Here is a 10264-nt window from a genome sequence, read left to right on the forward strand (position 1 = left end):
CTCTGGTTTTTATTTTGTATGATGGGAGCAAGGTTCCTCATGTCTGTCATTTTGTGGTCTCAAGATGGCTGCCAGCAACTGTAGACATCAGACTTTGTAAAACCTTTCCAAGAAGGAAAGAAGGAAGAGAAGCAAAATTATTTATCCTTCTGAGGCTTTGTTCTTTTAATAGGAAAGACCACTAATCACCACCTAAACAGATTCTCCTTAAGTGTCACTGGACAGAACTGGCTCACAGAACTACCACTTGGCCAGTCACTGATCAAGAGAAATGACTAACTTAGATCAAACATAATTTATACCCCAGGGCTGAGAAAGAGAGCAAAGGACACTATCTAAACATGAAATTAGGATGCTGTTAGGAAGGAAGAAATGGCAGACATTGCTGTAACATTGGCAGTGGACACTGTCTTTGGTTCATAATACCAAAGACAAAAACTATATCATCCGTGGTTTACTGGAAATTGTTTTTATTGAATTACGGGTTAAATATGATTTAAATGAAAGAAATTTGGTGTATATATAACAGTAGTCAAATATTTTAGTATGAAGTGAAAGTGAATGGATATTAAGGAATGAAACTCCTCCACATAGTTCAGTATTCTGCCTTGTGAGACTGGCTCTTTCTTTCTGAGTAGCTATGAGTGATGAACACAACACTTCTCAGATTGACAGCAGTATGGCTCTTAGAAAATAATCCAGAAGGTAAGATTTAAAGCCAAAAGTGACATTTGTAACAAGGTCTGACCCTGTTCTCCTGTATAAATTTGCTTTTTAATAGCTGACTAAATTCCAGGCTTCCTTCAACTAAAGGGCTGGTATCAGATGGTCTTGTTGCTCTCAGGTGACCCACTATCCTCGGGTCCTCACGTTGCAGTGTCAGTATAAACATAGTATCTGCTCACAGAGTTGTTTTTTTGAGGTTTATTGAGGTATAATTGATATAAAAAGTTACATACATATAATGTATACGTCTCGATGAGTTGGGGCACATGCATAAACCCATGATAGCATAGCCACACCTTGGCTGGGTCAGAGTGCCCTCTGCTGATTCTTGGAGGCCTGTGCTTATTCAGCATGAAGAACTTAAAGCAGTCTCACTCAGGTCTAGTCCAGTATGTGTGGGCAAAGTGCTGATGAGTCAGTTTTCTCAGCACCTCATCTGTCGGTAGCAACACCTTGTGAAAATTAAGGATTGAAAGGATATTTCAATCAGGGGATGGCAAGCAGCCGATTCCCTATCGGTCACTCATCTAAACATGTAAAATTGTTAATGTTAGAAGATGCTAGGGAAGGTTTCAGAACATTTTCCATGGATTTATATTGAATTAAAAGCCATCTCAATATCATCTCCATGAAAATATGCTATATTCAGAAAAAAAGAATGTTTACTTTTAAAATAAAAGACATAATAAAATTTGCTTTCCATTAAGGAAGTGACAGAAAGGGAAATGACATATTTTAAGGAGAGAAAACACGTCACATCACTTTCTAGGAACAACTAATGCTCCATTTTTAAGTGAATTCTGAAAAAACAAATGTGAATAACATAGAATATAGAGTATTCTATGTTTTTCTCATCAAACTTATTATAGAGACTTAAAAATGTATCTCTTTCTTCTCCTAACTTCGAAATAGTTACCGCTAAACTGCCTCTTTAAAAACCCATATTGTTTGGCACTTTTTCATGACAACCAGAAAGTTGTTGGCTATGGAAAATGGAATTGCCAATTGTAGTTAGGGATCCACTCTTAGAATCTCTGGCTGGGCCTGAGAATTAAATTGACATAAAAGCAGTTAATAGTAGAAAAGCATACAGATTTATTACATGCAAGTTTTATGTGACAGGGGAATCCTCATAAGGGAATGAAAACCCACAGAAGTGGCAAATGACCTAAATGCTCTTATAGTAAGTTGAACAAAGAGAGGTGATTATGGGAAAGTAACTAAATATAAGGGGAGCCTTAAAGAAGTATTTTAACAAGATCTGCTTGCACAGAATTCTGTCTTGACTTCCAGTCTCTGGTGATAATAATGTTTCTTTCTCCCAAGATAAGAAGGCCAGTCTTTACATGGTAGTTTTATCTCTTGTTTTCAAGAATAAAAGCAGAGGTTAAAGCACTTTTCTTGCACCTGCTGTTTTTCAAGAGCTTTAGCTCAAAATAATCCTTATGCCCAAATGGCATATTCTGCTAACCTTCAGTCACCTAAACTGTCTCCACTTTGAACTTAGAGTTTGGCACAAAACATGACATTAGAAGACTTTGTAATCAGAAGCACCTGGCTCTAAGCAGAGCTCTGCCACTTGCTAGCTCAAGGACCTTAATTTCTTTGTCTCTCAATTTCCTCATCTGTAAAGAGAGTAAAAAGAATTCTGCCTCATAAGGTTATATTGAGAGTTGATTTCCTATACTATTCTGGCCTGTGAGAGGCTTAACCCTCCTGGACTGGGGAGCAGTGTGAGAAATAGCTTAGTACATGGTCCTCATTCCTGGTTGTGTCATGTTGGCACGCCTGAGTGAGCCTCTGCCTTTTTCCAGAGAGAGAGAGACAGCAGGTCTGCAATGCCCCACAAGTTCTCAAACATGGAAGACTGGTTCTATAAATTTTCTCACAATTGTTAATCTGTCTTTCTTTGTTCCCTCTGATTTCACCCGGGTGCCTACCTAATGCCTCCTTTGAGGTGGTCTAGTCCACCAGAGGTCCCAGTTAGCCTTGTACACCTGCATCTTAGTACACCAAGTCTTTATATTGCATAGGATGGTCAGGTATCTTAGTCTTTGTTGAACCTACACTGTGTTTCCTTGAAGTTATCCTTACTTATTGTTGATATTCTGTTCATTAAAGGACAACCATATTACACATTTGTCACATGCAAAGAACCAGAGATTTTCCTTCTGTTATGTCTTGTGGACACCAGTTGTCAAAACTAGTTGATCTGTCTGTTTATATCAGTCTTTGACCTTTTTTTTCTGTTTTGTGCAGGACTTTATCCTCAGATTGTCAACTTATTTCTAAAAATACTGTTTAATTTCAACACATGTTTTTAAGCTAATTTAGATCACTTTTCTTCCCAACATTGAGAATTATGTATCAAAAACATATAGTATGGGGATCTGATGCAAAGGTAGACACTTAATATCTGAAAGGTTTTGATGGAAACAGACTTTAGAAAATACTATTCATCATTAGATGCTTCCTTACTTGTGTTTATGCTAGAGGAACAACACTAACAAGCAGTTCAGTTAAGGTTCATTCAGAAACTACCCACTTGTAGATCAGAGAAATAAGGGGGAAAGTTTGGAATTATTAAAATTTAGAAGCTTGGAAAAGGGGCCTTGTGGAGCAGGTTAGTGGATCTCTGAGGCACGTATCCTGTCCAAATGCTGCTGGTGTCTATGGATCTGGAATTCAGAGCTCTGAGGACAGTGGTGCAGCCTGGCTGGTATTTGTGCCTCAAAAACTTGGAGGAGGTGCCACACGGAGATACACCAGATCTCTAAGGAGGATGCATTGGCCAACTAATGCTGGTGTGTCTGAGTGAACGTTGTGAAGCTATGAGGCCCTAGTAGTCTGGAAAATCTGCAAACTGGAATCAGCCATTGCTTCTGGAATAAATTGCTGCTTCTGGGTCAAATAAATGTTGCTGGGAGGCTGGCGACTGGGGCAGATAAGCAAATAAGAAAGAGAATGTCTCCTCTTTGCAGTCTTGCACTCTATCCTTGCAGTCTTGTAGTCTTCTTTCAGCAGCCTCTTGTTAGTGGAGCCTGACAGGACTCTGGAGAGAATCCCAGTCTTCCCTGTCCCCAGGGAAATAGAAGTCACATAATTCCCTGTGGTGATTAGGAGAAATCAGCCAGGTAGTACAGCATCTCCTTTCTCTCCTTTTGTCTGTAAGTTTGGTGGCACAAGGGGCCTAGAAGGTAGATGGAGCCTCAGCTTCCATTTCAATTTGATTTTTTCCCTGGTAGAAGCATTCCTCCCTAGGATTCAAGACTTCCAAACCAGAACTGCTCAGAGTTGAGGGGAAGGGAAGCAAGCACTCTGAGAGAGGTTATGAAATGTAATAGGTCGCTCACTCCCACTTCCACCACTTAATTCTCAGATTCAGACATTTTTAATTATGGGAGAAACAGCACCATATATTGGTTGTTGAATCAAAACATATACTGCCTTCTGCAAGATAATGTCCATCCTTTCAGGACATTGTCTCTCAACTAGCATCATAACTGAGTCTTAAGTAAACTCTCCCACCACCTCTATCAGGTCATTCTTCTGTAGTTTCAGGGTCATGGGAAGACCAGTGAAGTCCATAAGCATGAGCCCATTGGTGTACTTCTTTTGTCATGACATGACTTTCTTGATCTGAAGTCATGTTGTGGGAATATCATTGTGGTGAACAAGGCACTCCATAAGTTCAAACATGGTAGTCCTGACAGAAGTATTAAAGACAAGCAACACAATTGCATATCTGGAATATGAGTCTATTCTAGTGAGGGAAAATTGCTGCCCTCTCCACAATGGAAGAGGTCCAATATATCTAACCTGCCACTGGGTGACTGGCTGGGTTCCCTCAGGAAGTACTGGCATATCAGGGGCTCAGCATCAGTCTCTGCTGTGCACAAGCAAAGCCCAGCAGTAGCAGTAGCCTGATCAGCCTATGCATTGTTTTAAGCCTATGCATTGCCTTCAACCCTGCTGCCATGGCCATTTTGTACACGGGCACTTTAAACAAGCATTAGGGTGGCTAGGGAAAGAGGCCAGCTGACATCTACAGAATGTGTCTTCTTGTCCACTTCATTATTGAAAGCTTCCTCTGCCGTGGATACCCTTCAGTGATATTCACATAGTGCAAAGATACCTATTAATTTTGTCATCAACTGGAGAACCCTTTGGCTGATCCGGTGCCAGGATAGCTGTGAAAAGTTCACACGTGATTGCCCTGTAGATCTGTTTCAGAAGTAGATCAGAAAAACAGCATGGGTAATAGAGAGTAGAGCTCAATAATTACTGGCTTTAATCCCCTTCAGAGCCCAGCACACTCAGGAGTACAGAATTATTTGGAAACTGACTTCCTTCTCTCCAGAGGAGAGAAAAGTATAGCCAGCCAGAATTGATTGTTTGTTTAGCTACAAGCTTTTCAGCTTTCAAGAAGGCAATTGAAACTTCAGGGTCCTTGAATTATGGAAAGGGCTGGCAAGGCTGCTGGCCATGTCTGTGACAGCCCTTTATTTTCTTATCTCAGTTTTCTTCTTGGAGTTTAATTTACATATATTTAATTACACTGATATTAAGTATTCTGTTCAATAAATTTTAGCAATTATACAGACTCATGAAACTATTAAAGAAAACAAGTTATAGAACATTCCCATCATCCCAGAATATTTCCTCTTGTCCTTTTCCAGTCAGTTCCCTTCTCCTCTACACACACTCCTCAGAGGCAACTACTGTTTTGGTTTCTATAACCAAAGATTAGTGAGGCCTGTTCTTAGATTTAGTGTAGATAGAATCATACCATGTGTACTTTTTTGTGTTTGGCTTCTTTCACTCTACATAATGTCTTGAAACTTACCCATATTTTTGTGTGTATCAGTAGTTTTTCCTTTTTATTGCTACACAGTAGTCCTTCATATACTAACTTCATATACTAACCGTTTTTTAAATTTATAGACTTTATGGTTGTATCTAGTTTGGGGTTGTTTAAATTTCCTTTTTAAAAGGATTCAGAGTAACTGAAGTAGATTTCATGCAGATTGTGAAAAGAGAGCATATATTTTGCAAAGGTGAGATTTCTCTAACAAAAGTTTATTCTTTTTCTGAAGAGAAAATAAGATTGAATTTGTTTTGGAGCAGAGAGGATTTCAAATGGACTTCTAGAAATTTTCAACTATAAGATTTAAGGGACATGGAGGTTTTTTTGCAAGGGAACATGTGCAGTCTCCTTCATTGAAGGACCTTAATGATACTCATTCCTTTCCCTATTCCTCTATCTTTAGAGAGTGTTACTGTCTGTAGTCTTCCACACTGTAAATGTGGCTTCAAATGGACTTCTAGAAATTTTCAACTATAAGATTTAAGGGACATGGAGGTTTTTTTGCAAGGGAACATGTGCAATCTCCTTCATTGAAGGACCTTAATGATACTCATTCCTTTCCCTATTCCTCTATCTTTAGAGAGTGTTACTGTCTGTAGTCTTCCACACTGTAAATGTGGCCTGCCTCTGAAGACATCAGAATGGGACAATTTGGATGAAATTCAGAGGCAGAAGGAAGGATTAGTATCCTCCAGATGTTATTTTTAGTCTTAAGCTGATGTAGCTACCATTCTTTCAAGAAACTACCTCAGTAGCTGCCATGGTGCAGACACGTGCTATACTATCTGACTAGACTCTCCACTTTGCTTGTAGGAAAAAATTTAGCTTCCTCTAATATGCTGAAATCACATCCTGTGCATCATTCATTCATTCATTCATTTAATACATTCCTGTGGACCAACTCTGAGCTTTGCTAGAAGTTTTTTTTTTTTAACATTTTTTATTGATTTATAATCATTTTACAATGTTGTGTCAAATTCCAGTGTTCAGCACAATTTTTCAGTTATTCATGGACATATACACACTCATTGTCACATTTTTTTCTCTGTGAGTTATCATAACATTTTGTGTATATTTCCCTGTGCTATACAGTGTAGTCTATTATACAATTTTGAAATCCCAGTCTATCCCTTCCCACCCTCCACCCCCCTGGTAACCACAAGTCTGTTTTCTCTGTCTGTGAGTCTATTTCTGTCCTTTATTTACGCTTTGTTTTTGTTTGTTTGTTTGTTTTTGTTTTTTAGATTTTACATATGAGCGATCTCATATGGTATTTTTCTTTCTCTTTCTGGCTTACTTCACTTAGAATGACATTCTCCAGGAGCATCCATGTTGCTGCAAGTGGCATTATGTTGTCGGTTTTTATGGCTGAGTAGTATTCCATTGTATAAATATACCACATCTTCTTTATCCAGTCACCTGTTGATGGACATTTAGGCTGTTTCCATGTTTTGGCTATTGTAAATAGTGCTGCTATGAACATTGGGGTGCAGGTGTCATCCTGAAGTAGATTTCCTCCTGGATACAAGCCCAGGAGTGGGATTCCTGGGTCATATGGTAAGTCTATTCCTAGTCTTTTGAGGAATCTCCACACTGTTTTCCATAGTGGCTGCACCAGACTGCATTCCCACCAGCAGTGTAGGAGGGTTCCCCTTTCTCCACAGCCTCTCCAGCATTTGTCATTTGTGGATTTTTGAATGACGGCCATTCTGACTGGTGTGAGGTGATACCTCATTGTAGTTTTGATTTGCATCTCTCTGATGATTAGTGATATTGAGCATTTTTTCATGTGCTTTTTGATCATTTGTATGTCTTCCTTGGAGAATTGCTTGTTTAGGTCTTCTGCCCATTTTTGGATTGGGTTGTTTATTTTTTTCTTATTGAGTCGTATGAGCTGCTTATATATTCTGGAGATCAAGCCTTTGTCGGTTTCACTTGCAAAAATTTTCTCCCATTCCGTAGGTTTTCTTCTTGTTTTACTTCTGGTTTCCTTTGCTGTGCAGAAGCTTGTAAGTTTCATTAGGTCCCATTTGTTTATTCTTGCTTTTATTTCTTCTAGGAGAAAATTTTTTAAATCTATGTCAGATAATGTTTTGCCTATGTTTTCCTCTAGGAGGTTTATTGTATCTTGTCTTATGTTTAAGTCTTTAATCCATTTTGAGTTGATTTTTGCATATGGTGTAAGGGAGTGTTCTAGCTTCATTGTTTTACATGCTGCTGTCCAGTTTTCCCAGCACCACTTGCTGAAGAGACTGTCTTTATTCCAATGTATATTCTTGCCTCCTTTGTCAAAGATGAGTTGACCAAAAGTTTGTGGGTTCATTTCTGGGCTCTCTGTTCTGTTCCATTGGTCTATATGTCTGTTTTGGTACCAATACCATGCTGTCTTGATGACTGTAGCTCTATAGTATTGTCTGAAGTCTGGGAGAGTTATTCCTCCAGCCTCTTTCTTTCTCTTCAGTAATGCTTTGGCAATTCTAGGTCTTTGATGGTTCCATATGAATTTTATTATGATTTTTTCTAGTTCTGTGAAATATGTCCTGGGTAATTGGATAGGGATTGCATTAAATCTGTAGATTGCCTTGGGCAGTGTGACCATTTTAACAATATTGATTCTTCCAATCCAAGAGAATGGAATATCTTTCCATTTTTTAAAGTCTTCTTTAATTTCCTTCATTAATTGTTTATAGTTTTCTGTGTATAATTCTTTCACCTCCTTGGTTAGATTTATTCCCAGATATTTTATTACTTTGGGTGCTATTTTAAAGGGGATTGTTTCTTTACTTTCTTCTTCTGTTGATTTATCGTTAGTGTAAAGAAATGCAACTGATTTTTGAACGTTAATTTTGTAACCTGCTACCTTGCTGAATTCTTCAATCAGCTCTAGTAGCTTTTGTGTGGACCTTTTAGGGTTTTCTATATATAGTAACATGTCATCAGCATATAATGACACTTTTACCACTTCTTTTCCAATTTGGATCCCTTTTATTTCTTTCTCTTGCCTGACTGCTGTGGCTAGGACTTCCAGGACTGTGTTGAATAGGAGTGGTGATAGTGGGCATCCTTGTCTTGTCCCAGATTTTAGTGGGAAGCTTTTGAGTTTTTCCCTGTTGAGTACTATGCTGGCTGTAGGTTTGTCATATATAGCTTTTATTATGTTGAGATATGTTCCCTCTATACCCACTTTGGCGAGAGTTTTTATCATAAATGGGTGTTGAATTTTATCAAATGCTTTTTCTGCATCGATTGAGATGATCATGTGGTTTTTGTCCTTTCTCTTGTTGATGTGATGTATTACACTAATTGATTTGCGTATGTTGAACCAGCCTTGTGTCCCTGGGATGAACCCCACTTGGTCATGATGTATAATCTTTTTTATGTGTTGTTGGATTCTATTTGCTAAAATTTTGGTGAGGATTTTGGCGTCTATGTTCATCAGTGATATTGGCCTATAATTCTCTTTTTTTGTAGTGTCTTTGCCTGGTTTTGGTATCAGGGTGATGGTGGCTTCATAGAATGAGTTTGGGAGTATTCCCTCCTTTTCAATCGTCTGGAAGAGTTTGAGAAGGACTGGTATGAGTTCTTCTTTGTATGTTTGGTAGAATTCCCCGGTGAAGCCGTCCGGTCCTGGACTTTTATTTGTAGGGAGGTTTTTCATTGCTATTTCTATTTCCTTTCTAGTGATCGGATTGTTCAAGTGTTCAGATTCTTCTTGATTCAGTTTTGGTGGACAGTATGTTTCCAGAAACTTGTCCATCTCCTCTAGGTTATCCAGTTTGGTTCCATATAGTTTTTCATAATAGTCTCGTATGATATTCTGTATTTCTATTTTGTTTGTTGTAATTTCTCCATTTTCCTTTCTTATTTTGCTAATTTGTGCTCTCTCTTTTTTCTTCTTTGTGAGTTTGGCCAGAGGTTTGTCAATTTTACTTACTTTTTCAAAAAAACAGCTTTTGGTTTGGTTGATTTTTTCTATGGTCTTGTTAATCTCTATTGTATTTAATTCCTCTCTGATCTTTATTATTTCCTTCCTTCTGCTGCTTTTTGGGGCTTTTTGTTCTTCTTTTTCTAATTTTTTCAGGTGGTGGGTTAAATTGTTTATTTGAGATTGTTCTTCTTTTTTGAGGAAGGCCTGTATCGCTATAAACTTCCCTCTTAGCACTGCCTTTGCCGTGTCCCATAGGTTTTGAGTGGTTGTGCTTTCATTATCATTTGTCTCAAGGTATTTTTTAATTTCAGCTTTGATTTCCTCATTGATCCATTGTTTTTTCAATAACATATTGTTTAATCTCCATGCTTTCCTTTTTTTCTCCTTTGTTTCTCTGTTGTTGATTTCCAGTTTCATGGCATTGTGGTCAGTAAAGATGCTTGAGATAATTTCTATCTTCTTAAAATTGTTGAGGTTTCTTTTGTGTCCAAGTACATGATCGATCCTGGAAAATGTTCCATGTGCACTTGAAAAGAATGTATATCCTACTTTTGGGGGGTGTAATGCTCTGAAAATGTCCACCAAATCTAGGTTTTCTATTGTAGTATTTAATTTCTCTGTTGCCTTGTTTATTTTCTGTCTGGAAGATCTGTCTAGTGATGTTAATGCAGTGTTAAAATCTCCAACTATGATTGTATTCCCATCAATATCCCCCTTTATCTCTGTTAGTAATTCTTGTATGT

This window comes from Camelus bactrianus, chromosome 3, assembly GCF_048773025.1.
Source record: "Camelus bactrianus isolate YW-2024 breed Bactrian camel chromosome 3, ASM4877302v1, whole genome shotgun sequence".
NCBI lineage: Eukaryota > Metazoa > Chordata > Mammalia > Artiodactyla > Camelidae > Camelus > Camelus bactrianus.